The sequence below is a fragment of the Cibotium barometz genome, chromosome 1 (assembly GCF_041138505.1).
Source record: "Cibotium barometz isolate CiBa-2024 chromosome 1, ASM4113850v1, whole genome shotgun sequence".
In the NCBI taxonomy this organism is placed as follows: Eukaryota; Viridiplantae; Streptophyta; class Polypodiopsida; order Cyatheales; family Cibotiaceae; genus Cibotium; species Cibotium barometz.
In genome coordinates this window covers 39,605,628-39,611,627 of record NC_141046.1, presented here as the reverse complement: position 1 = coordinate 39,611,627, position 6,000 = coordinate 39,605,628, and positions in this window count along the sequence as shown.

Here is a 6,000-nt window from a genome sequence, read left to right as displayed (position 1 = left end):
GACCTCCTAGGTCGAATCAATCCCCTCTCTAGAAGTTTTTCTATCTATTTCTAGATTTCCTTTTTCTTTGCCTTACAGGTGATGTATTCTCTAAAAGAGCATCTATTTATGATCTTTGGGTCTAGAGTTTGGCAGTCCATGTGGTAGCTCTCCTAGGAAAAAATTTAAGAATTCAGAGAAGACGGCTTGATGTGAAGGACTAGTAGGTGTAGTTTTGGCAGCAATAATTTTGCTAACCAACATTGTAAAAGTCCTCTCTTTCTTCTGCATAGCCCTCTTAGCTTGTTTGCATGACTAAGTAGAGGACTAATGTCTCATCTTATTTGACTTTTAAGACATCACTTTACCATCTTTCGATATCCACATGTGTATGTCTGTCATAGTCAATTTTGGGATTTTATTAGCGTCTCCAAGGCATATTTAAAATGATGTCTACTCCTTAAAAAGATGCCACTAAGAAATCTTTTTTCTCTTTATAGGGGCTTATCCTAAGACCTAAGTTTTTCACCTCCCTTGTGCAATGATGTTAATAAAAGCTGCCTTAACTTTGTAATATGAGGGTGTTAACTCAAGGTTAAGCAATCTCAAAACTCTTAGAAATGAAATCATACATGCTGACATCATCATGTAAAATAGTAACTTCCCTTAGAAATAAAATCATGCGTGCTAACATCATCATCATGCGTGCTAACATCATCATCATGTAAGATAGTAACTTCCCTTAGAAATGAAATCATGTGTGCTAAAAAGAGAGTGTTATTTTTACACTTACCTTCATAGTTAAAATACTCATTAGACAAAATTACCTTCTTTCTTTTCCATTTATGGCTCCTTTTTTTTAGAATGCAACTTTTACATTATTTATGGCTCCTTTTGTTTTCAAAAGAGAATGTGATTTTTACACTTACCTCCATAGTTAAAATAATCATTAGTCAAATTATCTTATTTCTTGGAAAGGCTCATAGCCCTCGTCACATCCTCGATCATGTGCAACCTAGCCATGTTTTGGTTCTTCTTCTCTAGGCAATCTATGGCAATGTGGTCCTCCTTGTTGCATTTGTAGCACCTAGTCAAATGAGGTGTGTAATTCTCCCTATTATACTTGTTATTAATATCAACCTTCTCAGTATTGTTGCTATTGTTATTGACATTGTTGTTTTTGGACTTTTAGAATGGTCTAGAAAAGAACCAAGCCTCCAGGAATAAGACACATGATTGCTTAGGTGGCTTATGATCCTTCGGAATTCCATTCTTCCATTCACAATTCATGGTGGTTAGGGAGATAGTAGTGTTGAGAGAATGAGGATGGAACATGTTAACCTCCGCTCTAATGGTAGTTTTCAATTCAACTAAGAAGTTCCCCTTTTTCTCCTTCTCATGAAACCTCTGTATGGCATGAAGTTGAGAAAAATTTGTTAACATAAACAGAGATAGACTCTTTTCTCTAACTGGCAAAGTATATCCCAATTTTATTAGCTCTAGCTTTATACTGGGGTGGTAAAAGTTCTTCTTGATGAGCCTTTTGAAAGCTTGCTAAGTGTCACGTTCACAAATACTCTTCTTAGTAATATTCCACCATAAAGCATAACAATACTCTTCTCCACTAATAAGTGGTTGCTTGATCTTATCTCTTCTTAGTGACATTCCACCGTAGAGCACAATAGCACTCTCCACTAAGTGATTGCTGGCACACTTGAACTTATCTCTTTTGAATAATTTCTCTCCCAAACAAACAGTAATCATCAAGCTAGCTAAGACATGAAAGTAAAATTCATGCATCCTTGTTCTCATCATAGCTTTGGAAAGTGAAAGCTTTACAATTGACTTTACTCTCCTTCTTAGAAGCTTATACTTGTAGTGTTGCTTTGGCAGTTCTATGGGTGTGATCTTATTTAGAATCTAATGATACTAAACTATCATTTTTGATACATGGGGTCCACCCTTAACCAAAGTGCTAACGAACCTCATGAAGGTGGTTAGACCACCTTCATGAGGGTGGTCAGACCACCATGCCCACTCCTTAGCAGACTCCAGCAACACACACCCGTCCTACCACATGGCCAATTGTAATGCCATTATTGGCAATTATAATACATATGAACCCATACTTGTAGAATACTTTGTAATCATTAATTAGTTAGGATCTTGAATGTAATTGATACGTGTGGATGTATAAGGGACCTATGCATGCTTAGATATGTTGGAGTTAAGAGAGTATACAATTAGAGAATATAGAATCGCGAATAGTAATTATTTAGCTAATAGAGAGAAGTCGACACTCACTCACTCACTCCATAGTGTATTATGATAAAGTAATGTACAAGGAACTTGTGCAAGCTTAGATACGTTGGAGTTGAGAGAGTATACAACTAGTGAGTAGAGAATGGCAAATAGTAATTATTCAGCTAAGAGAGAGGTCAACACTCACTCCATGGTGTATTCTGATACACTAATGTATAGTAGTTCTCTTGTAATCTTGCCTTATATCTAATAATATAGTCATGTTCATGTGCTTAATTGTATATAATCTTCTTTTACTGCATGCTTAGTGCTTCCAATAGTTGGTTAGAATACTTCTCTACGTGAGTGTGTGCATTGGACTACATCATCCAAATGGAGATCCTACACATTAGGCATTCAAGCATTCTCCAATCCTTCCTAATTACTGGACATTTATCTTGCTGTGTCGATTGACCCTAGATACTTTTGGCGATCCTGTTGGGAAACACGGTCGTTTCCATCAAAGGAGAAATCTAGGGTGCTAAAGTAGAGTCTAGAGTGAAGGAGTGCCAGTGTTGAGGCTGATGATCCTAGAAGAATCCTGATGGATACATAAGAAGAACCAAAAGAGCTCAAGCAACAACAACCACTGTAAGAATTGATGTGCAAAATTAAGAAGAAGCTCAAGAACAAGAAGCATAGCTACAATAGGATGAGTACTTAGGATTCCAAGAAGCTCAAGAATAATAACCAGAGCTATGATAGGAGGACTACTTGGGATTCCAAGAACTATTCTAAGAAGAGGAACCTAAATAAGGCATAAGAATGGCAAAAACAACTTTAGCCATAAACATTTCCCAACATACAAAAGATCTAGATATCCATAGCATAGAAAGTCTACAGAGTCTGTGGGTCCAAGGCTAGAAGAACTTAAGAGAGATCAATTTTGCAACCACCTTTGGTGACATTGTGAGGAGCTTTTTTGTCATGTGCTTGCTTGAGGGATCATAGCCCCAACAAAATTCTATGTTAGATGTGAATTTGAGAAGAAATAGCTATAGGTAGTCCTTGAATCTTTATACTATGAGGTTTGATAGAAGATGAATAGATGTATGTGGAGAGTGATGAGAATGAGCTATGTTTGATGAGGCACATGGTAATGATATATGGTCATATATCATTACATGGTAATGATATATGGTAATGATATATGGTCATATACATCTAGTACCCGCACATGGCAAACTTGTCCACTTGGCATTAAGGGAAGGGATCATCAGTAGAGGAGATCCCAAAAAGAGTATGAGTTGAGAGTGGTGGTTTTTTTAGTTAGTTCCTAATTGGGAATGCATGCTTCTCTGTAGGAAAGGGAGGAAAAAAAATGACAAGGAAGATTGGGGGAACAAGGGTGTGCCTGTGCAGCAAGAATGGAGAATCGATTACGCAAGTTATAGAAGCAATGAATAGAAACCCTTTGGAAGACGCGTGAGCGCTAATTGCAAAAGAGCAGTACAGTGTGAGTGGGTTTGGTTTGGCCACAGCAAAGGGTGTGCCAGGAGACATGAGATTAGCTAGGATGTGGTTGCCCTAGAATCTATGTGTAGGCATCTTTGTTAGAGACATGGTTCAACTCAATTCTTGTTCAACTATGATTATTGCTTGAAGAAGTTTGTGTTTAAAGAAGGTTGTAGATGGAGGTAGCAATTTCAGTAAAGATTAAAGATATGAAGATGAGGATGTAGACTTGAGACTTGATGCTGGGCTTTACCTCTATGAAGGTTTCCTCAACTTATTTTGTGTTTCTTCTCTTTTGTTTGAGCCCCCCCTGTCTCAGAGTTGTAGAGATAAGTCTGATTCATCAATATATAGAAGTGTTTGGGCTTGACTCTCATCCGGTTTGATGAGTTCGTATGCTATAATGTTATATGTGTGTTGTTTAAATTGAGTTTATGGAGATGGAGCATTTGTGAGTGTTGGTGTGAAGTCTAGGAGGCTAATATTGAGTCAAAGTTGAATCAATCTCAGTATTAGCTTGAGGAGTCAGTTGAATCAATTTGAGGTTGTTGAGGTGTCCAACTGAGTTAGCAAAAGCTCAGAGGAGATCTTCTAGGTTGTTAGGTACCTTGGAGCTGATAATTTTGGGAGCCCCCATTTTTGTTATCTATGCATCTTGCTCTTGTGTGGTGTCTGGTGGTATTATAGAGGCCATCACCTAGAACCCTCACATGTTTTGGTGCCCCCACTGAGGATCAAACAGTTCTTGTTTTTAAGAGCTTTAACTAGCAAGATGGAATCCACTTGATGATCAACTCAAGACCTATGGATATGAAGTGTTCAGAGGGCAAATGAGTGAAGATATCAACCAATTTCTTAGGAGGATTGAGGTGACATCTTTGAGTAGCAATAGGGATGAGGATGCCTAAAACTTGAGGATGGGAAGTTTGCTTTTGAAAGGTCTAGCCAGGGAATGGTATGAGGATGTTGTTACAGATGCTGAAAAAGGGGATTGGGACAAGTTGAGAGAATCATTGAGGAGGCAATACGGGAAGGCAAAAAGTCCCGAGGATCTATGGAGAGAGCTTAGCAAGCTGTACCAAGAAGAGGATGAGGAGATGCCAATGTGTGTGTGCAGATTTGAGACTATTTGGAGAAGGATACTCAGAGCTTTAGGAGAGAACCAGGTACCACATGATTTTTTGAAAAAGGACAGGTTTATTGGTATATTGCATGGCAACATCAAAGAAAAATGGAGTTGAAGGACCCTAACACATTTGATGAAGTTGTAAGGATAGCAATTGAGCAATGGAGGAAGAAGCTAAGGAAGTAGGAGCTAGCAAGGAAGGAGAGAGAGAGAGAGAGAGAGAGAGAGAGAGAGAGAGGCAAGTTTACAGGCTAGATATGGCCAAGTTCAAGCTGGACCAGTGGGGTGTAGACCCATTGCCTATGGATAGGCATCTAGAAAGAAGGATTCATATGGAATATCCAAGAGTGATTGAACCTAACAGAGGACAAGAAGGTTTACATCAGGGGGTTGGCGTTAAAACCCTAAGATCTCTCTAGATAATTGTTATGCATAAACATACATAAATCAGGCATAAACTCAACCACTCGACTACCCCCGAGCCCAAGGGATGCACACATGAATTATAAATGAAAGACATCATACCTCTACCTTGATGTCCCATACCATCAAAAGGTATAACTCCAATCCAATAGTATGTAGCTATAGTGTGAAATGGTAGGTGAGTAGATATGGACCTCTACACAAGAGACCATAGCCTAAGCCTCCAAGCCCCCAAGCCTCCCTTGAGTATGCCCCATGCCCCTATTCTTGATCCCAACCCCAAGGTCAGCTTGATCATGTGAATCTGCTAGAAGCACCCCTTGAAGAGGAAAGTGAAGCTTATGTTTTGACCAATGGGAAGATAAGCTATCATGCTTATGTTACAGAGCCTTCAGATGGATCAGATGAAGAAATAGACTTGGATCAGAGTTTGTTGGAAACAGAGTAGGAAGACCAATGTGATGGTACTCATGGAATGTTGAGGTTTGGAAGGTGTTGACCACATGTATTCAAGAGGAAATTTGGAGCATGATGATATTATGAGCAAACCCCTGTAGATGTTCTAAAAATGACAGAGAATTCAGTGAATGTCGTAGATGATGGATATGATCAAATTGATCTGGATGGTGCTTTTCCATTCTTTGTTTATCTTTTTCTTGATGACATTGATGTGACCTTATTTCATGAGGTTAATGAGAATGTTGCTGCTGCAGTTT